Source organism: Nycticebus coucang, chromosome 2 (genome assembly GCF_027406575.1).
Source record: "Nycticebus coucang isolate mNycCou1 chromosome 2, mNycCou1.pri, whole genome shotgun sequence".
Taxonomy (NCBI): domain Eukaryota; kingdom Metazoa; phylum Chordata; class Mammalia; order Primates; family Lorisidae; genus Nycticebus; species Nycticebus coucang.
The window spans coordinates 37745423-37758323 of record NC_069781.1 but is presented as its reverse complement, the minus strand read 5'-3'; the positions used below and the strand labels follow the sequence as shown (position 1 = coordinate 37758323).

Genomic DNA, 12901 nt, shown 5'->3' with positions numbered 1-12901 from the left:
CTGTCCCTCAGACCATTGGAGGGCCGGACTATAGTTTAAAAAAAAACAAAAACTATGAACAAATTCCTAGGCACACTGCACGTATCTTATTTTTAAGTTAAAAACAAAACGGGAAAAAATACAATTCACCCTGCTTCATGTGGCCCACGGGCCGCAGTTCAAGGACGCCTGCTCTACAGTATCCACTACAGCAACATGTTTTACAGCTTTGCGTTTGTGCATTTAGATTAAGTTGTATTAATTTTTAAAGTTTGGTGTTCATTAAATTGGTAGGTTGTATAAGGGTAGCTTTTACTGTGAGAGTTAAATCTTGTACGGCCACAAAGTACATTAACATCTGGAGAGTTTCTACTTATACCACTTTGAAAAATTCAGTCATAAATGATCTGGTTAATGCAATGTGGATGATGTTTGGGTGAACAGCTGTTACTTATTAGCGAGAATGGTTTTTCAGCATTTTGGCTAAAATACATACATAATGTCTAACCCAGGGTTCTTTAGGTGAAAATGCTGATAGATAAATAAGAAGTCTGTTTTGAGATTTGCTCCAAAAAATGCCTTTAATTATTAAGAATATGAAGAAATTTCTGATGTCTCCTGTAAATTGTTTGTTCTCTTTAGTACTGTTGTTAAAAACTTAAATGATTTATATAGGCTGCTATTTATATATTTAATAGACTGAGTGTTATAACGACAAAATTGGTTGACTGAAATGAACATGGTGTCTTGGACTAATGATAAAGTAGAATAACCTGAAAGGTAGAACTGAGGAGTACAGGGTCTAAAGCTGTTTTAAGAAAGGGGAAAATGGCACATAAAGAATTGCAAAGTATTCTGTAAGCGTTATTCAAAGTGGTGAGAAAACCTTACCTTCTTTCTTTCTCTTACAACCAGACAGGAGGAGTTGTTCTTTTCAAAAATTGCAAAAGGGGTGGGAACTTTGTAGCTGGATAGATAGGAAAGGGGAAAGCCCCTGGAGCGTGGAATGAAGCAGGAAGGAGAAGCTGCCAGCAGGGAGCTCTGGTAGGGCCAGCTGGAGGCTGGCACTCCTGCTCAGGATGGGCCTGTAGGTCAGGGAATGCGTTGTTTGTGCTAAATTTCACACATTTATAAATGAATTCAATCAAGGGATATTTACTGCTTTATGTTGCTTATTAATATTTATTTTGCTTATTTGTAAATTCTAGACAAAATAATTGAGTTTTGGCAAGTTATAATAATTTCTGTATTGTATCATTTGTATGTGAAAAGTTGGTCATTTCTATAAATTTTTTAAATTATCCATTTGTTACCTTATTTTAGCATCTTAAAATTATGGTGTTTTCTGGCTTTAAAAGTAATACGTTCTTTACTGTTAAAAAAAAAATAACAACAGGCTACACCATACAGCTCAGGCTCGTAGTGGACTATACCAACTAGATTTGTACGAGTATCATTCATGTTTGTACAAGGAAACTGCCTAATGACACATTTCTCAGAACACATTCCCGTCATTAAGGCAGGCGTGACTGTATTGCATACTTGAAAATCACTAAGAGATTAGCTATTAAGTGCGTTCATCACACAAAAAAGTAACTATAGGGCGGCGCCTGTGGCTCAAAGGAGTAGGGCGCTGGCCCCATATGCTGGAGGTGGTGGGTTCAAACCCAGCCCCAGCCAAAAAAAAAAAAAGAAGATAACTATATGAGGTGATGGATATTGTAATTAGCTTAATCATTTCACAAAGATAAATATATCAAAACATCATGCTGTACATTATAAATACATACAATTTTTATTTGTCAAATATATCTTAATAAAGCTGAGGGGAAAAAGTGAATCATCAGTATATTATCACAAAAAAAAAAAAAGAAAGAACAGCCATGTTACATTAGTGGATAAAAATCCAAAACTTCCTGTATATTGCTGTTTAAGGTTGTTAATTCAGTCACGAAAATTAATGATTTGGGACTTTCAGGATCAGAGGCAATAAAATACCAGGAAGAAAAGGTCATCATATATTACTTCTGCTAGTAAGATTCACATCGCAGAAACATATGCTGTGTGTTTTATTACGATGCCTTAATAAATGAGTTTAGAAAACAAAGATTTTCAGTGAGCTTATTTTTTAAAGCTAAATACCTTAAAATGTTAAAATTCAAATCGTGCTCCCTGACCCAGCAGCACTGGAGGAGCTTGTGAGAAATGCAGAAGGTAAGGCCCCAGCCCAGGGCTACTGAATGAGAAGCAGCATCTAGTAAGATCACCAGTTGACTCCTACTTCACATTAAAGTTTAAGAACACTACTTTAGAGAAAAAAGCTTTCTACTCTAGGAGCAAGCATGTAAATTCCTTTTAAACTCTATATAATGTTTTTGGTCTGCGAATATGAACACAAGGACAAGCTAAGACTTATTTGTGACAATTCAGCATTGACATACAAATAGTTTTGATTCTATACAAATGTAGAATCTAATCTTATCAGAAATTTACATAGACATTAATTTTGCAAAGTTGAATAAAATTTTTGCATGAAATTACTAGCATAAAATAGAAGCTACAAGAGAGGATGTTTCCTTCCCTGTGGCGTTGCTATTCTCAGTTGGCATTACATCTGCTAGGCATTCTGCTGTAATACTTTAGTGTATTTTTACTAAATCTTTATTTACCTCTCTTTCTGTCCCTTTACAAACTCTCTATTTCCTATAGCAAGAAACAAATAATGTACTAGGCAACAGTTCTCTTCCATTTCTAGTCCAGACTGATAAATCAGCTGACCATCTGAAGTCCCAAAGCCATGGGACCCAGGCTGCTTCTACTCCCTGGAGGCCATTTCTCTGACTACAATGTCAGTCCACTCTTACTTTCAATTTTGCATTAAGCTGGCAGGCAAGAGAAGCACAAAGGTTTGCAGTTGGCTGCAAGGAACTAGGAGATGTTGAAAGGTCCCTGGAGAAAAGAGGCTAAGGCTGACAGGAACCGTAAGGGCCTTGAAGTTGGGTATCAATCAAGGCACATCTCACACTGTAAGTATTCCCAGAAGCATTATAACGAACTGCAAGTTCAAAGAGAAGGGAAAAAATAGGACTAATACAGAATAACACTGGGAAACTACTTTAACCCTTAAATTGCTCAGTAGTACAACACTCCTGGAATATCAGTACAGCCCATGTTGGCCATGTCAGAACTAACCTGCATGTATAATGAAACAATAGAACAATTACAAGTACTCTTCATTATATAACTCAAAATATGGTGCAGACACATTTAGGAAAACAAATGCTATACTCAAAAAATAATTCCAATTCAGACAATATAATCCCTAATCTCAAATTTTGCCAGTGGAAACAGGGACAAATAAAAAGAAACAAAAATTGTTGCAATTCTTGCACTAACGGCAGGTTTATAACTTTGACCTGAAAAGAAACAATGTAACCAAAACGATAAAGAAGAAAAACTGTTGCAATTCTTGATGTGTGCAAAGGATTACGTCTTTAAAAAGATAAACCACTTTGCAATTTAATTCTTAAATTAAGTGTTTATCTGGGAAATAGAAAAGGGATTATTACTAAATGTACAACAAGACAAGGAATCTCTATCAAGACCACTATTATTTAACATTCATTTAACAGTTTGGAAGGTATAAGAAAAACCAATTAGGAAAAAAAACTTACAGGTATATAAATGGGAAAGAGGTAAAATCACCACTCTTTGCAAATGACATAACTGAATATATGGAAACTCAAGACAAATTAATTAAAATAATACCACAATTAGAATTTATGATATTAGGGTACAACCTGAACTTCTGGAAATATACATCATCTTCATGAACAGGAAATAGGTAAAGTCTCCCTCAGTTAACTCATACAGTCACTGTAATGAAAAAAATACCAAACTTTTTTTTTTAACTACACAAGCTCATTCTAAAAGCAGTAAAAAAAGACAGAAAGTCTAGTAATAACTAAATACATAAGGAGATGCCACACACCACAAATCAAAAAGAAGAAGATAGTTCAATAATGTGGTTTGGTAAAACAGGTACCCATCTGAAAAAAATACATACAGCCAGTCGTAGGTACTCACAGGGGACTATTTCCAGTATCCCCTCATACCAAAACCTATATGTGCTCAAGCCCCACAGTTGGCTCTGTAGAACCCACACATATAAAAACAGCTCTCTGGATCTGCAGGCATAACATGTGAAAATATTGTATTTTTGATATAAGTCTGGTTATGGAGGGAGAACCTCTGGATATAGAGGGCCCACTATACTGAAAAACAATCCAAATATGCAATGTTCAAGGTCTTATGCACTAGAGTAGCGGTTCTCTACCCACAGGAACTGTATAAAGGGCCACAGCATTAGAAAGGTTGAGAACCACTGGACTAGGGCATAAAAAGTATGCTCTAGCCATCCTTGGCGGCACATACCTACAATCCTAACTACTTGGGAGATTCAGGCAAGGGAAAGCACTTGACCCTAGGAGTTTAAGGCTACAATGAGCGATGGTGATGCCTCTATACTCTCCAGAGTAAGACCTTGTCTCAAAAAAAAAAAGGCTATTTCTTGAGGGCTCATGTTATTATATAATTTAAACCACTATTTTTTTGTTTTTTGAGACAGAGTCTGTTGCCCTCATATTAAGTGCTGTAATAGCACAGCTCACATCAATCTCAATCTCTTCAACTCAGGTGATCTTCTTGTCTCAGCTTCCCCAGTAGCTGGGACTATAGGCACCTGCCACAACACCTGGCTGGTTTGTCTATTTTTAGTAGAGATAGAGTTTCACTCTTGCTCAGGCTGGTCTTGAACTCCTGAGCTCAAGGGATCCACCTGCCTTGGCCTCCCAGAGTGCTAGGATTACAGGTATGAGCCACCGTGGCTGGCCTGAAACCACCATTTTGTTCAAAATAATCACCAGTGTGGGTGCAGACTTAGTCCAGGTCTTTGCCTGCACGTTTATTTTTCTTTCCCTTTAGACTAAAGGCCGCTGCCACAAATGCTTCGCCAGATCCTCGGTCAGCCAAGAAGCATCTGAGCTTAATTCCCCTCTTCATATTTATTGGAGCCGGAGGTACTGAAGTAGCACTGTATGTCTTGCGTCTAGCATTGTTCAATCCAGATGTTAGTTGGGACAGAAAAAATAACCCAGAACCCTGAAACATTCTGGATCCCACTGATCAACACAAGTTCTACTCAATGAATGTGTATTACAGCAAACTGAAGAAAGAAGGCCCAGACTTCTAAACCAAATGTTTCACAATAAAGCTGCTTAGAATCAAGGTCTTCCAGAAGCCGTCTGCACAATTTTCCACTTAACCAGGAAATATGTTTCCTCTAATTGCATGAAATCATGCTGATATACTGTGCTGAGGATTATACTGATTAATAAATATCCAAAACTTGGAAAAAAAATAATAACCAGTGTGTATCAACAGAGGTCTTTACTACTTCCTTTTGTGGACCGGAGAACACAATTTACCCTCCTTTTTTACCTACTTCCCATCTTTCCAATCGGAAGTATATGTTAAGTATAAAGAAGATTATATAATGAAATTTCTTGATCCAAACTGAAATACTCATCATAAACTATCTTATATGCCAACAGGTTCTCTCCAAATACTTTCATCTCAGTATCAAAATTTAAAAATATTTGTTAAATCCCTAGTTTTCATCAAATCTATAAGCAGATTTATCTTAATAGTCAAAACTCAATAAAAGTAGTAAATATTATATATGCTTTTGTGTAAAAAGCAGTATGTAAGCATATGTAAGTTATGCATATAGGAGCCATGAAACTGTATAACCAAGCAATCTGAAATCTTCTACACACACACAAGTAAGATTTTTTTCACCACTTCAGTGACCAAAAATCTGTAGTAATAATCTACTCTTCCTTTACTAAATTCAACTAGAGAGAGATTATACATTTCTACAGAATCATCATTTTCCATACACTCTGTCAATTACAATAGTTAGAGATATATATTTTGGATGATTTTGAATGTTTGCAGTAACAGAAACAATGCTTTTCTATGTAGAGCAAATGACACCTTTCAAACAGCAGACCATAAACCATGTTTCTTCACTTTCATTTATACCATTTACAGGAATTTGTTTTGCATTAAAAACAGCAATGCATATCAAGTCAGATATTTATTTCTATCAATCATAATAACATATGTCACTATTTGGATAAGATCATGTCAAAACTTACCAGGGGAGTGAGACGAGTTGATAAATACTTGAAGAAACCACTCATATTTAGAACATTTACAATGAAATAGTTACTCATTTCAGAGGGTAAAAGATAGATCACAGGAGCAGGACAGCCAGCACCAGCAGCACCCTCCTCCAAGGTAATTCTCCAATTGACAGTGACTCCATTTGTTTGACAAGCTTTCCTTCTTTTCACATAACCTTACAAACAGTATCTCCTATGTGCTAAAAAGTATGTAAAGTCCTTTATATACATTATATCTTACTGCAGAATAATCCCTATTTTTTAAGTTAGAAAAACTGAGGCTCAGAAAGATAAGGAACTTCTCCTAATAGCACATGGCTAAAAAGGGAGAACGCCAGGAATGAAGCAGGTCTTTCTGGCTTCAGAGTCAATCTACTATCTAGTATTGTCAGTTTTTCTGGAAAGTCAGACCTTAGAACTACTTCCATGGTGCATCAACTCCCCGAAAGGGAATTACATTACATACCTAGCCTTCTGAGAAAAGAATCCATGTAACGAACATATGTTTGAAGCATAAGCAAATATTTTCACCTAACAATAACATATATTTACAGTTTACAAACACATATCTCTTTACATCATAATAACCCTGAAGTTGAAGTAGGAATTATATTATCCCTATTTTGTAAGTGAGAAAACAAACTGTTTAGTATCTGGCATAAAGTGAAAAGGGAAGTATTTGTTAAATGAATAAGACCCAAATAATCTAAGCTACTTGTTCAAAGTAACGGCAGAACAGGATTCAAATCCAGGTCTCCTTCAATTCTAAATCCAGGAGACTATATAACAAAATACACCTGCCTCCACAAACTAGTTTCATAATTATACAATGAATTTAAGTTCAATACTAATTAAGTTATAAAACAGAGCTAAGCAGATAACTTACTAATAGTTACATTTTAAAGCTGCTTTTGTTAGTATAAGGACAATGCAATTATTAGTATACAATGACTGCAGGAGACGGAAGCTGCTCCTATGAGTCCATTACTTCAGTGCGTGCAATTTGAACACCAACTTGAAGTTTCAAAAAGGGGGTATCTATTTACTTATTGATTCATTCACTGATTCCTCCGTCCAAGTAACACTTATTGAGCATCCACTTAGTGACAGAAAGCAGAGCACACAGGTACCTACAACGCACCACAGACACATTCACAAACATTCTCATTTAGTTCCCCAGAACTTTGTAGAGAACTCTTTATCCTCATCTGATACGGAAGAAAATGGAAACTTATAAAAGGTTAAGTAATTTTTTGAAGTTAAGTGGTCAAGCAAGGAATCACTTCCAAATGGTAGGAGTACAAGTCTATGTACGTAAGTGAGTATCTTTTTAGTCTCTGTTCCCACAAACCAGTACTCTTCCATTCTACACTGAGCTTAAACAAGAGCTTAATTTTACATTGTCCAAAATATACATATTACTACCAAAAATCCATTCAAATATACACAGAAAGAAATAGGAAGGATATACACTAAAATATTATCAATGGTTGGTCTATACACCTTCTTCTCCATTACCACTTGTCTCTACCACTGAAGTGTTATCCTTTTAAGGCGTTGGGACCCCTCCTGTCACACACAGAGAATATTTTTACTTTAACATACTAGGAGCACTTGCCATAAACAGTCAAGGCTATTCCTGGCAGAGGCAACTGGGCCAAGGCTGAGGAGACCAGCAACCCAGTTAGGCAGTTTACCTTACCGAGTCAGAATCATCTGCTAAGATTGCTAAGATGTATGAATATTCTATAAAGCATCTGTGAAACTGTGAGCAGAATATTGTTATACTTTATTATCACGTACTGTTAATCGATCTCTTGCTCGACTGATGTATAAACTTTTATATAGGTATGTATGTATTGGAAAAAACTGTGTGTGTGTAATAAGGTTTGGTACTATCTGCAGTTTCAGGCACCTACTGGAGGTCTTAAAACATATCTCCCATGGAGGCATAGGGGTACTACTGTAGTTCTAAAGCAAAATTAGGGTCTCTGAAACCATTGTTTCATTCAAAGATTAAACTAACAAAGAACTTTAATATTTTACAACATTGTGGTACTTTTGTTAACTGTGAGCAGATTGTAAGGCTTCCTGTGAGAAACAGTATCCATTCTTATCTTAAAAACTCCTGCTACTTAGAAAGTTTGAGGAATGAGTCAACTTGAGTAGATGTTTTCTAAGAAATCACTTGATGAGCAAAGGAAAAAGAAAAGTAGCTCTTCATTATTCTCAGCTCTCCCCAAACATGAAGTTACTACAGAAGTGTGAGTTTGCTGCCAGCTAGCTGACATTTTACTGTACTTGGGCCAGAAGTCTAGTAATAAAAGTCAAAGAAACTGAAAATGTTCAAATTTCTTCTCTTGGGATAACTAAATCACAATACTTATCTTGCACTTGAAGCTGTTCTCTAAGCAGAGAGACAGACTTCAAAGATATGTTGATAATTGTTAAAAGCTGGCATTGCTCCCTACATTTTCCGAAACTTCAAATACAACAAAAGAGCTAACCAGCAGGCATGTAAATATGACAGTATCTTGTCCTAAGGACCAAAAAATTTTAACTGTTTGACATTTTATTTTGTAGACACATTCATGATCTGTCCTCCATCACTAAATCATACTTTATTCTCATTTTGGAGTTTGCTTGCATTACTTAGCTGATTTTTAACACTCATTAAATATTTGTCTTCATGAGCTCATATAATTTCTGACCATTTTCTTTCTTTCTTTTTTTTTTTTTTTTTGCTTGTAGAAAAGGTCTTTATTGGTGACGGGGGTGGGGGGAGAGTGTTGCAGGACAACACCAAGGAAGAGTGAGGAAAGAAAGAGAGAGAGGGGAGAAAAGAGAGAGAGAGGAAAGGGGGGAAGAGATGGAGACAGAGAGACAGAGAGGAGAGGAGAGAGAGAGAGCACACGTGTAAGTGAGTTATATAGGTTCAGTTAGGGGAAGTCTTAGAATGGTGATGGGAGGGATAAGGAGTTACTGCCCTGGCTGGAAGAGGCGTTAGGGGCAGGCCATAAGTTGGGGGGGGGGGGGCTTTCTTTGGGGCAATTATCTAACATTCCTCCCTTCTTGGTTTATTAAAAATAGAGGGTTGGCCTTGGGATAGGGATATAGAGTTCTCTCTTCTGTAGTTTCTTCCTGCTGAGAGGGGCTTGTAGTTTCAATTGGCCAACTAGAGGACAATTATGATTTTTTTTTTCATTGGGAGGATGTAAGTTTTTGCTTTCAGACTGTTCTTTTAGCGGTGGTTGTTTAGGAAAATCTTGTGGTTCGGAGTAGCGTAGTCCATTTACAAGCAGTTTCTCTTGTTGTAGGTTTGGAGTACTAATTGAGTACCAAGTCTGGATGGGGCCGGTGGTGGGTGCTGGTTAGAGCATTTTGGTGAACGGACACAAGCCCATGCGGTGGTGAGTGCCGGGAGTGCGACAGGAGGATAGGGAGCTCCCAGGAGCTAAAATTCGTGGAAGAGGTGGAAGGTACCCTTGGGAGCGTTCCCTAATTACATCCCGCTTCTGACACCAGATGAAGGGGGGAGCACTCGACCGGCAGAGATCTCATAGATCACCAAGGCTTATAGAAAAGGTTTTTATTGGTGAGGGGGGGATGTTGCAGGACAACACCAAGGAGGAGTGAGGAAAGAAAGAGAGAGAGGGGAGAAAAGAGAGAGAGAGGAAAGGGGGGGAGAGACGAAGATGGGGAGAGACAGAGACCGAGAGAGACAGAGAGGAGAGGAGAGAGTGGGGACAGGGAGAGAGCAATTTCTGACCATTTTCAAGTAGGCAGGAAGAGATGCACATTAACTTATGAATTTATGGATTTTTTTTTTTTTTATTGAGATAGAGACTTAACTCTAGCTCCCTGGGTAGAGTGCCCTGGCATCATCATAGCTCACAAGAACCTCAAACTCTTGAGCTCAAGTGATCCTCTTGCCTCAGCCTCCCCAGTAACTGGGACTACGGGTACTCACCACAATGCCTGGGTATTTTTTTTTTTTTTTTTTTGTTAGTAGAGACAGGGTCTCACTCTTGCTCAGGCTGGTCTCAAACTCCTGAGTTCAAGCAACCCACCCACTTCAGCCTCCCAGACTGCTAGGATTACAGGCAAGAGCCAAAACAAGCTTCTTGTTTGGGTATCTTTTTGATCCCTGAGGCAAAAACTTAAAACTTATCATTAGGCTATTTTACATGCAATTTTACTAACTAAAATGTAGACACGTTCTTATTCAGTAAAATTTCCCCTACAGTATCATTTAAAGTTGTAGCCCTAAAAAGGGATTTTACCACTGAGACAAACTGCAGGCCTTCGAATTCCAAAGTCACAGTCACACTCCATTAGAGTATGAAGAACAGTCTATTAGCTCCTACTCAATATTTAGTTGAGAAAACTAAGTCCTCAAGAAGGAAAGCGATTTGCCTTAAGTGAACTTGTGAACTACTGGAAGAATCAATGTTAACATCAAACTCATTTTCTAATTTTCACCATAATTCTTGGTGCCTCCCTAAATTTGTTATCAAGCAATCAAAAGCCAATTCTGTGCCCCGATAAATTATTAACATTTTCCAGATTATTGCTCTCCTTTAACAGGCAAGATACAAGCTCCTCACAAGCTTTGAAGCATCATTTGAGGCCTTTCCCTCACCTCTCTTTTGGCCTCTGAGACAGCAGGAACACAGCTCTAGACCAGCACTATCCACTTTCTGCAGATGGCACTTTCTGTGATGATGGGAATGTTCCATAGTCTGCATTGTTCAATACAGTAGCCCCTGGGTACATGTGGCTACTGAGCACCTGAAATGTAGCTACTGTGACTGAGAAATGAAAATTGTTACTTAATTTTAAGGATTGTAAATTTACAGCACAACTCTAGACAAATATTAATATAATTTCAGTCATTATTACTAAATATGATCCACTCATGGTTCTTACATCCTTTCCCTCCTGCTAAATTTAGCCAGGCACTAATAATGGTAGAGTCTCTTAAAAATAAAAAGGTCTCTGATTCCTTTCTCACAAGGTCAAAAACTCTTCTGATTTCCTTAAAGATCTTTTCCTAAAATCTTTTAAACCCAATCACCATAGGTCCCACTACCAGACTGTAACATCTTACAGCAGAAATGGAAAAACTATTGGTACTCTATTTAGCCTACAGTTTTCTTCTGCTGAAATACTACTATGTTTTTCTGAGATTTTTTTTTTCTTTTTCATTGTTCTTATTTATTTATTTATTTATTTATTTTAAGAGATGAGGTCTTGCTACACTACCTAGGCCAGCCTTTAACTCCAGGGCTCAAGCAATCCTTCCTTCCTCCTTAGACTCGAGAATAGTAGGATTACAGGCATGCCTCAATGCACCAAGCTGCTTTTCTCTAACATTTCACATTAGTAATGTTCATGTCTACAAATTCAGATAACTTAAAATTAGAGCCCGATATAATGTTCAAAGTGCTACATAATGATAAAATCACAGAGCTCTTAGTGGAATCATACAGAATCATGGAGATCTTAATCGCAATATCCTCAAGGATTCCCAAAGCAGTCAGTCATTTGATTTCAGTCTTTACAAGGACAGAATCATGACCCGATACCCATGGCATTAAAGAAGAGACTACTCCCAAGAGGCATTCTTTTCCTCTCCACTCTCGAGGTGGGTAATCTGAAGGCCCGTGATTTTCAGTTTCACTAAATTGATAATGACTGTTCTAACAGAAATTGGCCAAAGGATTTGCCAGCTTCTTTAGGACCACTTTTGACATTTGGCCTTGTCAGCAAACCAGAAAGCAAGAATTCTTAAAACAACAAAAACAAAAAACCAGGTATTCAATTCATACACAATATTTATTAAGTTAATGAAAGGTTTTTCTTTCATTTCTCCTTTTTCCTTCATTCCATTCAGGACTGAAAATTAACCCATCCATTTACTATTTCAAGGCAATACTCAAATGCATCTTTGTCCAAGAAGACATATCTGAATATTCCTCCATTGAGAAATAACTTGTTTCTTCCAAACATCCACAGCGGTACGTCCCAAACTTTTATATGAATCACCTGCGTATAAGCTGTTAAGTGCAAGTTCTGGCTTAGTAGGTCTGAGGGAAGCTATTTGAAAGATATTCTGAAATGATGTAGATGCCTAGGCTCACAACCACACTTCTTTTTTTTTTTTTTTTTTTTTTTGTAGAGACAGAGTCTCACTGTACCACCCTCGGGTAGAGTGCCGTGGCGTCACACGGCTCACAGCAACCTCTAACTCTTGGGCTCACGCGATTCTCTTGCCTCAGTCTCCCAAGCAGCTGGGACTACAGGCGCCCGCCACAACGCCCGGCTATTTTTTTGTTGCAGTTTGGCCAGGGCTGGGTTTGAACCCGCCACCCTCAGCATATGGGGCCGGCGCCCTACTCACTGAGCCACAGGCGCCGCCCCCACAACCACACTTCTAAATAGGAGGATCTATAACCACTTCTATAAATACCCTAGGTGCCCATCACTTTCTTTTTTGGTTTTCTAATTATTTACATACACATCTCTCCTCATCTGAATTATTAATTTCTTGGAGGAACAATACCTAACAATATGCATCTCAATTATCTTTTACTCCACCACCACACATTGTATACAGGTATTCAAATGATAGGCAGAAAGGAAAAAAATAATACCAATGATACAGAGTAAGT

The 12901-nt window shown here is 37.6% G+C and overlaps 1 protein-coding gene and 1 pseudogene across 1 annotated transcript in view; one reads left to right on the top strand and one right to left on the bottom strand.

Moving 5' to 3' along the window:
* The window catches only part of ERP44 (endoplasmic reticulum protein 44), a 97473-nt gene that overhangs the window by 76381 nt on the left and 8191 nt on the right, over positions 1–12901 (bottom strand). The gene's annotated exons all lie outside the window — the stretch shown is intronic.
* LOC128569511 (cytochrome c oxidase subunit NDUFA4-like) lies at positions 4983–5347 on the top strand (annotated as a pseudogene).